Raw genomic sequence first — 17,085 nt, 5'->3', positions numbered from 1 at the left:
TAGGCCTTTCAGCGTGATTTCTTTTTGTGGAAAAAATGTGCTGGACTGGGCGGCGGTCATATTTTGTACCGATCTGCGGTACATCTAGTTCTTATATAATTAGTATACTTAGTTTAAAAAGGACGAAAAGTTTTTGTTTTGTTAAATGGCATGGTAGAGCATATAAATGAAACATGACAAGAACTATAAGTATTAATGGTCTTTATTAGAAGAAACATGGAAACAGTGTCTTCAATGATGTGACAGACAACTAGAAATGCAGAGTTAGCCCTGCTGTTGAGTGAGAGGTTGGCTTCTCTCCCTGGCAGCATGCAGGTCCTGTTACTTAGCCCCCACCAGCAGCAGCAGCAGCAGGAGCAGGGGTAATCAACCGTCCCAGCAGGAAGAACAATAAGGGCTGCAGATTGTTCTGGTCTTGGAATGGTGGGAAGTAGGGGTACGGATATGGGTTAAAGCCAAAGCCCCCGTTGTTCTGAAAATATGAGAAACACTCATCATTACATCTCAAATGGACTATTGCAACTTCCCTACAGACTGAAACCCAAGGAAGTCACATAACAGCATAACTGACCTTCTCTCATTGCCTGTTTTACTGGTGTTGCTATTAAACCATACATTGATTCTTATTTTAGCACTGAGATCTTCATTGAAAAGCATAACCTGTTTAAGACCATGGATCTTAGACCTATTAGAAATGTCCTGAATGTTTTGTTTTTTTGGCGTGACGGATGGTGAAAACAAACCTCTCCACTGGACGAGCGTTTCTCTCGGGCAAGCTCATCGCCATGCTGGACACAAACACATGAACATGCACTTTAGTCTTTTCATAAGTTCTGCATGGTCAATTCACCAGATTATAGCTTCACTAGTTACTTACAGGAGCTGCAAAGGAGAGGCCAAGGAGGCATACAGCTATGATGGCTACTTTCATCTTTTCTTTTGATGCCTGTATGAAAAGAACAATAGAGTTAAAAACAGCAAAGCACATATGTGAAAACTTAGACTGCAAATAATGTATCAACAAAGTGTATTGAACTTACCTGGAGATACAATTCAGAGAAGCAGATTCAGCTCACACTGACAAACTGGTTTAGTAAAAAGTTTCACCAAGGGGTCTTTTTAAAGGACATTTCAGTCTATGTGTAACCAATCACGTTAAAGAACTAAAACTAGAGTAATAATATTATTTTTGTTTGTCAAATGAGGAAAATGTTGAAATTTGGAGGATTTGACCATGATTTATGAAACTTAACCACATTACATCATATGCATGATGCATGTTTTGCATGTTTCTCAGGGTCCTGAATGACACTTTTTCTGTCTGCCTGTCAGTATATGCCCGATGAGTAACTGCATTCTAGCAAGAATTGTGTAAATGTAACATTCTGAGTCATTTAAGGTGTGAGCACACTTACAGTATGAAAGACCAGCCAAATATTCAAAAATAGACATGACAACAATCCACCATGAATAAAAATGAAACTGCCTTCATTTGTTGCTTAATTGCATGTAATAACATACAACTCATACATTTGAAGACACAATTTATACATAGATACAGTAGGTAGATCCACATATCACATACTGTACATACATACATACATGGTAACAATTTAGTTTAAAATTAAGCATAAAATTAAGCATAATTGCACATTTATTAAAGGTACTCTAAGCAATGTCATACGTTTTTTAGGCTCAAATATTTTTTGTTACTTACTGTACAGCAAACATCACCTCACCATCCACTAGCTGCCTGTGTCCTGATATGACGTGTTCTAAGATGCCTAACCATGTTAGTGGTGTTAAAATGCCGTTGGTGGCTTCCACCTTGAGGGATTTCAGCACGACATACATTGCAAATGGCTAATTTTACGTCTTTGTCGGACACTTTGACCACTTTGAAAACTTCCAGACGGGAGAACTGATGTTTCCACTTGCAAGTTCCACTCTGCTGTTGTTTGCCCGTGTGCCGCCCAAGCAGGTGAAAAAAAAGTTGCGTGAGTAATTTACAACACATGATCGGCTTTTTTGATCGGCGCTTTTGGGGTTCTATTTTTAGCCAATATCGGCCGATCAATCGGAGCATCACTACAAATCAGTTATTGAATACCTTAGAATATATTGTTCAATAAAGACTTAAAGGCACTCTAAGCAATGCTGGGTAACGTCACTTCTGTTGACGTTCAAACAAAACAGAAACAAACAAGAACAAAACTTCCTCCCCCTCCCTCCCGTGCAATTGAAACTCTTCTAAACGTGAATCTCATCGGTGATTTGCTGGAACAGTTTGTTATTCTTTTATGGGCAAGGTTTGCCCAAGTTGGTTTGTGTGCGTTTTTTTACAGTGTAACAGGATGACAGATAAAGTGTCTCTCAGGACCCTGAGAAACATGCAAAACATGCATCATGCATATGATGTAATGTGGTTAACCGTGTCATAAATCATGGTCAAATCCTCCAAATCTGAAATTTCAACATTTTCCTCATTTGTTAACAACAATACGATTATTTTCTAGTTCTTCAACGCCATTGGCTACATGTAGACATAAATGTCCTTTAAAAAGACCCCTCAGTGAAACTTTTTACTAAACCAGTTTGTCAGTGTGAGCTGAATCTGCTTCTCTGAATTGTATCTCCAGGTAAGTTCAATAAACTTTGTTGATACACTATTTGCAGTCTAATTTTTCACATATGTGCTTTGCTGTTTTTAACTCTATTGTTCTTTTGATACAGGTATCAGAAGAAAACATGAAAGCAACCATCATAGCTGTATGCCTCCTTGGCCTCCTTGGCCTCTCTTTTGCAGCTCCTGTAAGTAACTAGTGAAGCTATAAAACTGGTGAATTGACCATGCAGAACTTGTGAAAAGACTAAAGTGCATGTTCATGTATTTGTGTCCAGCATGGCGATGAGCTTGCCCGAGAGAAACGCTCGTCCAGTGGAGAGGTTTGTTTCCACCCTCTGTCACACCAAAACAACTCTCAGAATTTAGAATATTTCTAATAGGTCTAAGATCCATGGTCTTAAACAGGTTATGCTTTTCAATGAAGATCTCAGTGCTAAAATAAGAATCAATGTATGGTTGAATAGCAACACCAGTGAAACAGGCAATGCGAGAAGGTCAGTTATGCTGTTATGTGACTTCCTTGGGTTTCAGTCAGTAGGGAAGTTGCAATAGTCCATTTGAGATGTAATGATGAGTGTTTCTCATATTTTCAGAACAACAGGGGCTTTGGCTTTAATCCATATCCGTACCCCTACTTCCCACCATTCCAAGACCAGAACAATGCCCTGCAGTCCATACTGCCCCTGCTGCTGGCACTGTTGATTACCCCTGCTCCTGCTGCTGCTGCTGCTGGTGGGGGCTAAGTAACAGGACCTGCATGCTGCCAGGGATGGAAGCCAACCTCTCACCCAACAGCAGGGCTAACTGCATTTCTAGTTGTCTGTCACATCATTATAGACACTGTTTCCATGTTTCTTCTAATAAAGATCATTAATACTTATATTTATTGTCATGTTTCATTTATATGCTCTACCATGTCATATAACAAAACATAAACTTTTCATGCTTTTTAAACTAATTGCTAATATTCAGACCATTGGAGAAACTCATTCAAGACCATCTCCAGTAGAGCTTGCTGATCAGTGTGTTAACTTGTGGATATGTGTGCAACACAGAGCAGGGGTGGTGTTGACACCACATCAAAGCAGTTTATAAACTCTCTATTGTGATCCTATATGCCAGTAATCTTAGATCAAAACCAACTTGTTGCTTTACCAAGAACAAATTACTTATTGAATACCTATTAAATGGCTTACGTTTTTATTAATAAATGTGCAATTATTCTCAATACAGATATTGGTTATGTGTTAATGATTAACATGCATTTCCTAAACTAAAGTGTCGCCATGTATGTATGTAGCCTAGGTAGCCTATATACAGTATGTTATGAAATGTGGATCTATCTATCTACCTATCAATTGTATCTTCAAATTTGTGAATTGTATTTTATTACATGAAGAAAGCAACAAATGAAGGCAAATTAATTTTTTATTCAAGGTGGATTGACATGACTATGGGAAACACTTCTATTTTTGGATGTTTGGCAAGTCTTTCACAAGTGCGCTGACACCTTGAATGCCTCATTTACACAATTCTTGCTTGATTGTGGTAAGTCATCGGGCATATACTGACAGGCAGACAGATAAAGTGTCTCTCAGGACCATATGATGCATATGATGTAAACGTGGTAAATAGTTTCATAAATCATGGTCAAATCCTTTAAATCTGCAATTGCAACATTTTCCGCATTTGTCAATGATTATTACTCTAGTTCTAGTTCTTCAACGTGATTGGCTACACATACAGAAATGTCCTTTAAAAAGACCTCTTGGTTTTACTGAAACAGTTTCTCAGTGTGAGCTGAATCTGCTTCTCTGAATTGTATCTCCAGGTAAGTTCAATAAGCTTTGTTGATGCACTATCTGGAATGTTTTCACATATATGCTTTGCTGTTTTTGTGTGGATAAAACTCTTTTGTACTTTTGATACAGGCATTAGAAGAAAACATGAAAGTAACCATCATAGCTGTGTGCTTCCTTGGCCTCCTTGCCCTCTCCTTTGCAGCTCCTGTAAGTAACTAGTGAAGCCATTAAACTGGTGAATTGACCATGCAGAACTTATGAAAAAGCTAAAGTTCATGTTGTTTGTGTCCAGTATGGCGATGAGCTTGCCCGAGAGAGACGCTCGTCCAGTGGAGAGGTTTGTTTCCCCCCTCTGTCACATCAAAATAAGTCTTAGAATTCAGAATATTTCTAATCGGTCTAAGATCCATGGTCTCAGTCAGGTTATGTTTTTCAATTAAGACCTCAGTGCTAAAATAATAATCAATGTCTGGTTGAATATGGAGACTTGGGGTAAAGTAATTATTACCAGCAGTTTAAGTCCTGTCAGAATGTGCCATGTCAGTAATTATTACGGACCATGTCAGTAATAATGGCGGGGGGGGGGGGGGGGGTGGTAGGACGATTCTAAGGTAGGGGGTCCCCTGAGAGCCCTCCCGATAATACTGTAATAAATGTTTATGAATAAAGAATGCTGCCACCACCTTTGTTAATCCGGTATGGTCCGGTGTCGAGTCAGAGGACAATCACCACAAATAAATTACCAAAAGCAGATTTTATTTAAATACAATTCATTAAAAGTAATCCACCCTCCCAGCCAGATAAAATTCCCAGTTCAGAGTACCCTCTCTATCTTTAGCACAGGTCACAACACCTCCAGACCCAGACAAAAACACTGCAGGTGAATAAAGGCGTCAGCACTCACACACACGCACGCTATACACTACACCCCATAAAGGCACTGCACAAAAAGGACCGCTTCACACTCAAGCAAGATCAAACCAACTAGGGAGACAGGGGTGAAACTGTACAAGTCAAAAGTGGGCCTTCCTCTCTGGTGAAACTCACTGGCTACAGGCTTCATTAAGATTAAACATCAAACACAAATAGACATAATCTAAGACATAGACAATTGACAAGACACACACACAAACATTTAAGCAAGAGTATAAAAATAGCGGACTTCCCCGTCACGCGACAAGACCCCCCCGTCGGGGCTAACTTGGTATCTGCCGCCGGAGTCAGCCAGGGAATAATCCAAACAGAGGAGACGACGAAGATGCAGCGTGCTCGAACAGTCTTTTGGCACTCGCTACCCCCGAGGCCCTCTCTGTCTCAAGGGAGTATTCAGCCTCCCCCTCCTGATATAGTAATTGTTTGCTCCCCTATTTAACTGTCTTCACTGCCGGCCACACTAGAAGTTGCGAACAGCACCCTCCCCCCCGAGTGCCAGCCGCAAACAGTCTCTCTCCATCCGTCGATCGAGCACTTCGCACCTCACTTTATGCCCTCATGCACAGGTGAACATAATTACGTAAATCCAAATGTAATCAGTCAATCATTCACTCAATCCGGCTGATCGTTCAGTCCATCATTTCCGTTCCTCATCACAATACTATATATATCCTTGACTTATTGATTATGACAAATAAACTTGAACGGCAGTGCATAAATCAAGTTACCCCTCACACTTCTGGTATAATACAGAGATTTCTTAATCCTGTGCGAATTTACAGACATCCTGTAGTAAAATTACTTTACCCAAAATCTCCACGTAAAACTAATCCTGTCTAAATAGGGCTAAACAGAGGTCAGATATGTTGTTATGTGACTTCCTTGGGTTTCAGTCAGTAGGGAAGTTTCAATAGTGCATCTGAGATGTAATGATGAGTGTTTCTCATATTTGCAGTTCCGGAGTTTTGGCTTCTATCCGTACTATCAGAACCAGAACAATGTCCTGCAGACCTTATTGCCCCTGCTGCTGGCACGGTTGATAAATAACAATAACGCTGCTGCTGCTGGAGGAGGCTAAGTAACAGGACCTGCATGCTGCCAGGGATGGAACCCAACCTCTCACCCAACAGCAGGGCTAACTCTGCATTTCTTGTTGTCTGTCACATCATTAAAGACACTGTTTCCATGTTTCTTATAATAAAGATAATGAATCCATATATTACTTGTCATGTTTGATTTATATGCTCCACCCTATAACAACACTTTTTAAACTAATTGCTAATATCTAGACCATTGGAAAAGCTCATTCAAGACCATCTGGAGCTTGCTGATCAGTGTGCTAACTTGGATATGTGTGCTACACTGAGCAGAGGTGGTTTTGACACTACATCAAAACAGTCTATTGACTCTCCATTATGACAGCCAGTAACCTTATCTGATCAGGTCAGGATCACAACTAATTGCAATCACCTGTGTGTGGGGATCAAACAAGCAAACAAAGCATAAAAAAGAAGCACTCCCAAATTGTTTGGTACACAAGTTGCCCGTCGCTGGTCGAAACAAGGGATTATAACTGTAAATTAAAACTGTCATCTTGGCCTTGGTAGGTAGTGTTTTATGAAATTATTACACTTTTAATGTTAGTTGTTTTCACAACGGTAGACCACTGATGCTTAGTTCATATATTGCATTGTATGAAGAGAGTGATATTAAACCTCCAGAGTAACATTTGTCCAGCGACACTATGGTAAGCTTAAAGGGATACTTTACTGATTTGCATTAAGCTTTGTATCATTAGAAAAACGATAGTATTTTCGAATGATCATGCTTCCCACCCACATTTTCCCCTGAGACGAGAGATGTCTGTATTTCTTGCCTGGAAAAAATCCTCTGATGACGTAAAAAACGTAATCTACTGAGTAAATTAAGACAATGGTCGATGGTAGTTTTGAACTGATATGGCAGCCGTGGCCTACTGGTTAGCGCTTCGGACTTGTAACCGGAGGGTTGCCGGTTCGGACCCCGACCAGTAGGCACGGCTGAAGTGCCCTTGAGCAAGGCACCTAACCCCTCACTGCTCCCCGAGCGCCGCTGTTGTTGCAGGCAGCTCACTGCGCCGGGATTAGTGTGTGCTTCACCTCACTCTGTGTTCACTGGGTGCTGAGTGTGTTTCACTAATTTACGGATTGGGATAAATGCAGAGACCAAATTTCCCTCACGGGATCAAGAGTATCTGTACTGAGTATACTGTACTTATATACTTATACTTACTACTTATATAGAAAGAGATCATGAAGATCTGGTGGACGAATCCGATGCTCGAGGCTACCTGCACGAGCCGCAATAGAGCGAGGAACAGTTGAGGATGATGGAGGAACAGGAGGCAGCCTGCTGCAGCAAAGGAGCAAGACCTGCTTGTGGGTTAGCATAGATATATTCACTAGATGTCGCCTTCTGCTTCTCAGCATGTGTCAACACCGCCGCCATCTTGGTACAGGGATCTGAAGCGCTAAACTAGTTCTCCTGTATTGTCAGCGTTACCTATGTAGCGACGTTTGGCCATCCCCAGCGATAGAAAACCTTTTTAGCGATTAGCGACAAATTTGGGAACTTCTCACAATGATAGCAGATCGGCTTCTTTCTTGTTGAAACGTAAGAAAATCACCTTTCTCATGGCTTTGTCATTTATGAATTCAGCTACATCTCGTTTGCCCATGGCACTGACCCATGATTATAAAAGTAACGACTGGCGTAGCCTATGTAGTAGCAGAGGTAAATGTTCTACAGATCTACAGCAACATCTGGTGAGATTACAACTTACATGAGTAAACGAGACGAGGGGTATGTGGCCTCAACCAGAGCCTGTCTACGAAGAGCCTGTTTACTTTCATTGTATCGAACCTGGATGCAGTTTACTCATTGTTCCTCTAGGGGCCGCCGCTAGCTAGTGCAGAATGAATGGGAGTCTATGGGGCTAGACGGGTAAAATGTATCTTTATTATCGTCTTAAGCTTAGTTTTCTCTAGACTCAACCATAAATACATGCCTGTCAGTTGGAACAACCCAAAGAACTAGATAATTGCTTGAGATTTTGACGATTTATGGTGATTTTAGTTTCGCTAGATCTTTGCCCAGATTGACGCTAATGCATTATAGAGGAGTGGATCACTGAAGCAAGATGGCGTCTCGATTGACGCATTCGTTCCAATGAACAGCAGTAGTCAAGGCGACATCTAGTGTATATATCTATGGTCGGTTAGTAGGAAGAGCCTGGTCCGACTCGAGCCGGGGCAAACTGGTGGTGTCAGCGCTCTCACTGTACACACAGTATGGACGCACAGAGTCCTCTTGTGATGTCAGCGATGACGGTTTCAGCAGTATGTGTAACAGAGCACCATAGCTTTGTGCCACACACGGACAGGGGGGTCCTGGAGAGCTATTTAAGGAGGATCCCGAAGGTGAGAGACTGGGGAAAGGCAATCGTCTTCTTTTGCCTGATTGTGTCTGGAACATCAGCCGATAGGCCTTCCCGGCTCCCGACAGACAGCAATGATACTGCGATTATCAAGAAACTGGTGATGCTCAAACCGGGTTGGATCGAACATGCCCTTAATTTTATAATTGGCAGCCAAATGTAAAACTTGTTACACCAAAACTGGCTATACTGCCACAAAGGACAGTTTTTTTTATTATTATTATGAATGTCAAATCCAAAAAATAAAATAATGTAAGCCAATGCCATCCTTCATAAATAACAAGGCAGAGAAACATAAGGAAGCCAAGCAGATAGTTACCAACCCACATTACATGAACTTTAGATGGGATGAGGTCACATTTAGGCCCAGGCTACTTGTAAAATGTAGCCTTTTTTAATATATTAAAATTAAACAATTGGCCACAAAATGTTTCAAACCAAAACTTGCTAGGCCTCGGCCTACTAACACAGTACCTTCAGGTCTCAATAATAAAAGCCAAGTTTCTCTTGATGACGAGCATCTCCACATTTTTTGATGTCAGCCGGTTTCTTTTGTCATCAATAAAGTTTGCAGCCGTGCTAAATAGTCGCTCACTATCCACACTTGTGTACGGTGAACAAAGATATGCTCTTGTTCCCTGTGCAAGTGCGGGGAAGCGGCTTTTATTCGCCTGCCAAATGGCTGTCCACTGCGTGGCATTACGGACTCTGCTAGATATTTGTTGATCTGAGGAGGCGACGGAACCTTTTATCCTCCACAACGTATAGAGGTTGTTCGTTGAGGCAAATTAATTCCATAATTCTGATCGTGATGTCTTTCCACCTCTTACTATCCTACCTATAAAACATCTGGCTAGACAACAAAGACACTTTAAAGTCATTTTTCTCACACTCTGGCGAGCAACAGTAAGGTCTTTTGCCTTTGCAGGGCAATATAGATAGCCCCTTTTTATATACAAATTCCACGATATTCTAGCGGAGAAGAGACATCTTTATGCCGCATTACCTGTTGAAAAAGGAGGTGAAAAATTGCCTCCTTGGTTCCAGTTTTTACAAACAAGCCGGCATTTTGAGGCGGCAGGAGGAAGGACCAAATAACATAATGAGGCGTGACGTGCAACATTGGGCGTGCAGAGTAACGCATGGGAACGATGCCTCTGTCATACCTGTGCATGATTTTCAAAACAACAATAGCTTTGCATCAGTTTAGCTGGAGATTTTGCTTTCGATAATTTTCCCTCACCATAATTGACAGCTGTCTTTCCAACATTGAGATATGTATATTATTAAGAAGGCAGCGAAGTAATTAGTCAGAATTTCTTTTTTTTTTTTTCGCATGCCCAAATTTCCGTCAATGATTCCCGGGACACTGAAAGACCGGGGTACACGAAACTTGGTGGGCATGTAACCCCACATGGATAGCATGGAACCATCGTTTTTCGTTTTGATCTGTAGCCCCCCCGCTGGACTGGACCCCCCGAAAGGAGGGTAGGGCAGACACAGTTTTCTGTGAATATCTCGAAAACCGTAGGGTTTAGGAGGACCATTTTTTTTTTGTATGTTGATCTCAAGGGGCCATGTCAACCCATTCCATAATCACTCATTTCATGTATAGCGCCACCTAGTTAAACACAAAAAAGTAAAAATAAGGTGTTGTAATTGAAGGTATCTGTGACCTAACATAGTCAAAACCAAAGATTCTAGCTCTGTTCTAGAATCTTTGGTCAAAACTGCACGAAATTGGAAGTGTAGGATCATTATGACACCCTCTGTATGCACGCAAAGTTTTGTGGAATTCTGTTCATGGGGGGCCACACAATAAATTAATTTATGTTACTATACACCAACTGGCCTGTAGGTGGCCGGAGACAGTTTTCTGTGAATATGTCGAGAACCGTAGGGCCTAGGAGGTCCACCTTTTTTATGTATGTTGGTCTTAAGGGGGCATGTCAACCCATCCCATTACCACTTATTTCATGTATAGCGCCACCTAGTTAAAAATTAAAAAGCAAAAAATTAGGTCTTTTCATCACAATATCTCTGGCTGACAAGGTCAAAACTGCACGAAATTAAAAGTGTAGAATCATTATGACACCCTCCGAATGCATGCCAAGTTTTGTGTACTTTCGTTCATGGGGGGCCTTACAATAAAATAATTTATGTGTACATTTAGTGACGTACACCAACAAGGATTCCCGGGACACTGATAGACCAGGGTACACAAAACTTGGTGGGCATGTACCCCCACATGGATAGCATGGAACCGTAATTTTTCGTTTTGATCTGTAGCCCCCCCGCTGGACTGGACCCCCCGAAAGGAGAGTAGGGCAGACACAGTTCTCTGTGAATATCTTGAGAACTGTAGGGCCTAGGATGACCATTTTTTCCCGTATGTTTGCCACCAGGGGTCATGTTAACCCATTTCATGTGCACACATGTGCACAAACAGATACACACACACACACACATACATTCACAGTAATCAAACGTATGACACATACTCACACAGTAGACATATGTACGCTTGCATGCATAGGCATATACGCAGGCACACACACACACACACACACACACTCACACACACACACACCCACACACATAACATAACACAAACAATCAAGAATTTCTCAGAATTATGAACAGGCAAGATGGAGGTGGGGTTGTATAAAATGAATTGTACATGTGAAATCTATGAACTAATCATGTTTTGGTACTTGTTGTCTAGCAGATACCAGTGAGAATTGAGTGTGGATAATGCAATTTAGTGAGACAGTTAGAATCATATAGGCCTTTCAGCGTGATTTATTTTTGTGGAAAAAATGTGCTTGACTGCGCGGCGGTCATATTTTGTACCGCTCTGCGGTACATCTAGTTCTTATATAATTAGTATACTTAGTTTAAAAAGGACGAAAAGTTTATGTTTTGTTAAATGGCATGGTAGAGCATATAAATGAAACATGACAAGAACTATAAGTATTAATGGTCTTTATTAGAAGAAACATGGAAACAGTGTCTTCAATGATGTGACAGACAACTAGAAATGCAGAGTTAGCCCTGCTGTTGAGTGAGAGGTTGGCTTCCATCCCTGGCAGCATGCAGGTCCTGTTACTTAGCCCCCACCAGCAGCAGCAGCAGCAGGAGCAGGGGTAATCAACCGTCCCAGCAGGAAGAACAATAAGGGCTGCAGATTGTTCTGGTCTTGGAATGGTGGGAAGTAGGGGTACGGATATGGGTTAAAGCCAAAGCCCCCGTTGTTCTGAAAATATGAGAAACACTCATCATTACATCTCAAATGGACTATCGCAACTTCCCTACAGACTGAAACCCAAGGAAGTCACATAACAGCATAACTGACCTTCTCTCATTGCCTGTTTCACTGGTGTTGCTATTAAACCATACATTGATTCTTATTTTAGCACTGAGATCTTCATTGAAAAGCATAACCTGTTTAAGACCATGGATCTTAGACCTATTAGAAATGTCCTGAATGTTTTGTTTTTTTGGCGTGACGGATGGTGAAAACAAACCTCTCCACTGGACGAGCGTTTCTCTCGGGCAAGCTCATCGCCATGCTGGACACAAACACATGAACATGCACTTTAGTCTTTTCATAAGTTCTGCATGGTCAATTCACCAGATTATAGCTTCACTAGTTACTTACAGGAGCTGCAAAGGAGAGGCCAAGGAGGCATACAGCTATGATGGCTACTTTCATCTTTTCTTTTGATGCCTGTATGAAAAGTACAATAGAGTTAAAAACAGCAAAGCATATATGTGAAAACTTAGACTGCAAATAGTGTATCAACAAAGTGTATTGAACTTACCTGGAGATACAATTCAGAGAAGCAGATTCAGCTCACACTGACAAACTGGTTTAGTAAAAAGTTTCACCAAGGGGTCTTTTTAAAGGACATTTCGGTCTATGTGTAACCAATCACGTTAAAGAACTAAAACTAGAGTAATAATATTATTTTTGTTTGTCAAATGAGGAAAATGTTGAAATTTGGAGGATTTGACCATGATTTATGACACGGTTAACCACATTACATCATATGCATGATGCATGTTTTGCATGTTTCTCAGGGTCCTGAATGACACTTTTTCTGTCTGCCTGTCAGTATATGTCCGATGAGTAACTGCATTCTAGCAAGAATTGTGTAAATGTAACATTCTGAGTCATTTAAGGTGTGAGCACACTTACAGTATGAAAGACCAGCCAAATATTCAAAAATAGACATGACAACAATCTACCATGAATAAAAATGAAACTGCCTTCATTTGTTGCTTAATTGCATGTAATAAAATACAACTCATACATTTGAAGACACAATTTATACATAGATACAGTAGGTAGATCCACATATCACATACTGTACATACATACATAAATGGTAACACTTTAGTTTAAAAACACATGGTAATTAAGCATAATTGCACATTTATTAAAGGTACTCTAAGCAATGTCATACGATTTTTAGGCTAAAACATTTTTTGTTACTTACAGCAAACTTCACCTCACCATCCACTAGCTGCCTGTGTCCTGATATGACGTGTTCTAAGATGCCTAATCATGTTAGTGGTGTTAAAATGCCATTGGTGGCTTCCACCTTGAGGGATTTCAGCACGACATACATTGCAAATGGCTAATTTTAAGTCTTTGTCGGACACTTTGACCACTTTGAAAACTTCCAGACGGGAGAACTCATATTTCCACTGGCAAGTTCCACTCTGCTGTTGTTTGCCCGTGTGCCGCCCAAGCAGGTGAAAAATAAGTTGCGTGAGAAATTTACATCACATGATCGGCTTTTTTGATCGGCGCTTTTGGGGTTCTATTTTTATCCAATATCGGCCGATCAATCGGAGCATCACTACAAATCAGTTATTGAATACCTTAGAATATATTGTTCAATAAAGACTTAAAGGCACTCTAAGCAATGCTGGGTAACGTCACTTCTGTTGACGTTCAAACAAAACAGAAACAAACAAGAACAAAACTTCTTCCCCCTCCCTCCCGTGCAATTGAAACTCTCCTAAACGTGAATCTCATCGGTGATTTGCTGAAACAGTTTGTTATTCTTTTATGGGCAAGGTTTGTCCAAGTTGGTTTGTGTGCGTTTTTTTACAGTGTAACAGGATGACAGATAAAGTGTCTCTCAGGACCCTGAGAAACATGCAAAACATGCATCATGCATATGATGTAATGTGGTTAACCGTGTCATAAATCATGGTCAAATCCTCCAAATCTGCAATTTCAACATTTTCCTCATTTGTTAACAACAATAAGATTATTTTCTAGTTCTTCAACGCCATTGGCTACATGTAGACATAAATGTCCTTTAAAAAGACCCCTCAGTGAAACTTTTTACTAAACCAGTTTGTCAGTGTGAGCTGATTCTGTTTCTCTGAATTGTATCTCCAGGTAAGTTCATTAAACTTTGTTGATACACTATTTGCAGTCTAATTTTTCACATATGTGCTTTGCTGTTTTTATAATTTATTTATTTTTTGGGGGGGGCTTTTTATGCCTTTAATTATAGGACAGTGGAGAGTGACAGGAAGTGAATGGGAGAGAGAGCAGGGGTGGAATCCGGAAAGGACCACGGGGCGGGAATCGAACCCGGGTCGCCGGCGTACGGTGCAGGTGCCCCAGCCAGCTGCGCCACAGCTGGGGCCGTGATTTGCTGTTTTTAACTATTGTTCTTTTCATACAGGTGTCAAAAGAAAAGATGAAAGTGGCCATCATAACTGTATGCCTCCTTGGCCTCTCCTTTGCAGCTCCTGTAAGTAACTAGTGAAGCTATAAAACTGGTGAATTGACCATGCAGAACTTATGAAAAAGCTAAAGTGCATGTTCATGTGTTTGTGTCCAGCATGGCGATGAGCTTGCCCGAGAGAAACGCTCGTCCAGTGGAGAGGTTTGTTTTTACCCTCTGTCACACCAAAACAACTCTCAGAATTCAGAATATTTCTAATAGATCTAAGATCCATGGTCTTAAACAGGTTATGCTTTTCAATGAAGATCTCAGTGCTAAAATAAGAATCAATGTATGGTTGAATAGCAACACCAGTGAAACAGGCAATGAGAGAAGGTCAGTTATGCTGTTATGTGACTTTCTTGGGTTTCAGTCTGTAGGGAAGTTGCAATAGTCCATTTGAGATGTAATGATGAGTGTTTCTCATATTTTCAGAACAACGGGGGCTTTGGCTTTAATCCATATCCGTACCCCTACTTCCCGCCATTCCAAGACCAGAACAATGCCCTGCAGTCCATACTGCCCCTGCTGCTGGCACTGTTGATTACCCCTGCTCCTGCTGCTGCTGCTGCTGGTGGGGGCTAAGTAACAGGACCTGCATGCTGCCACGGATGGAAGCCAACCTCTCACCCAACAGCAGCAGGGCTAACTTCTAGTTGTCTGTCACATCATTATAGACACTGTTTCCATGTTTCTTCTAATAAAGATCATTAATACTTATATTTCTTGTCATGTTTCATTTATATGCTCTACCATGTCATATAACAAAACATAAACTTTTCATGCTTTTTAAACTAATTGCTAATATTCAGACCATTGGAGAAACTCATTCAAGACCATCTCCAGTAGAGCTTGCTGATCAGTGTGTTAACTTGTGGATATGTGTGCAACACAGAGCAGGGGTGGTGTTGACACCACATCAAAGCAGTTTATAAACTCTCTATTGTGATCCTATATGCCAGTAATCTTAGATCAAAACCAACTTGTTGCTTATTAACAATTTACCAAGAACAAATTACTTATTGAAAACCTAAGAATAAATGGCTTACGTTTTTATTAATAAATGTGCAATTATTCTCAATACAGATATTGGTTATGTGTTAATGACTAACATGCATTTCCTAAACTAAAGTGTTGCCATGTATGTATGTAGCCTAGGTAGCCTATATACAGTATGTTATGAAATGTGGATCTATCTATCTACCTATCAATTGTATCTTCAAATTTGTGAATTGTATTTTATTACATGAAGAAAGCAACAAATGAAAGCAAATTTATTTTTTATTCAAGGTGGATTGACATGGTAAACACTTCTATTTTTGGATGTTTGGCAAGTCTTTCACAAGTGCGCTGACACCTTGAATGCCTCATTTACACAATTCTTGCTTGATTGTGATAAGTCATCGGGCATATACTGACAGGCAGACAGATAAAGTGTCTCTCAGGACCATATGATGCATATGATGTAAACGTGGTAAATAGTTTCATAAATCATGGTCAAATCCTTTAAATCTGCAATTGCAACATTTTCCGCATTTGTCAATGATTATTACTCTAGTTCTAGTTCTTCAACGTGATTGGCTACACATAGACAGAAATGTCCTTTAAAAAGACCTCTTGGTTTTACTGAAACAGTTTCTCAGTGTGAGCTGAATCTGCTTCTCTGAATTGTATCTCCAGGTAAGTTCAATAAGCTTTGTTGATGCACTATCTGGAATGTTTTCACATATATGCTTTGCTGTTTTTGTGTGGATAAAACTCTTTTGTACTTTTGATACAGGCATTAGAAGAAAAGATGAAAGTAACCATCATAGCTGTGTGCTTCCTTGGCCTCCTTGCCCTCTCCTTTGCAGCTCCTGTAAGTAACTAGTGAAGCCATTAAACTGGTGAATTGACCATGCAGAACTTATGAAAAAGCTAAAGTTCATGTTGTTTGTGTCCAGTATGGCGATGAGCTTGCCCGAGAGAGACGCTCGTCCAGTGGAGAGGTTTGTTTCCCCCCTCTGTCACATCAAAACAAGTCTTAGAATTCAGAATATTTTTAATCCATGGTATCAGACAGGTTATGTTTTTCAATTAAGACCTCAGTGCTAAAATAATAATCAATGTCTGGTTGAATATGGAGACTTGGGGTAAAGTAATTATTACCAGCAGTTTAAGTCCTGTCCGAATGTACCATGTCAGTAATTATTACGGACCATGTCAGTAGAAATTACAGCGGCTTTTAACTTCTGTTAAACGATCCAGAAAAAATACCTTGGGTAATATTAATCCTGTGTGAATACAACCCCCTGTAAAAATGTATGTAGATATTCCGTCATATCCTGTTTAAACATAGCTTCCCGGATTTATTTGAGCTTGGAGGCACTTGAAGAAGCACTCTGTAATAAATAATGCAAGGCAACCACAGGGTGATGATTTTGCCTGGTAACCAAAACAATCGACAAGGACGGTGATTTTGTGTGATATTTTTTGCAGCTGTAGCTTGAGTCTCAC

Source organism: Alosa pseudoharengus, unplaced genomic scaffold, assembly GCF_046254945.1.
Source record: "Alosa pseudoharengus isolate Yale_2024_CS ecotype anadromous, Long Island Sound unplaced genomic scaffold, YU_APseudo_1.1 YU_APseudo_1.1_scf_2, whole genome shotgun sequence".
Taxonomy (NCBI): Eukaryota; Metazoa; Chordata; class Actinopteri; order Clupeiformes; family Clupeidae; genus Alosa; species Alosa pseudoharengus.
This window is presented reverse-complemented; position numbering follows the sequence as displayed.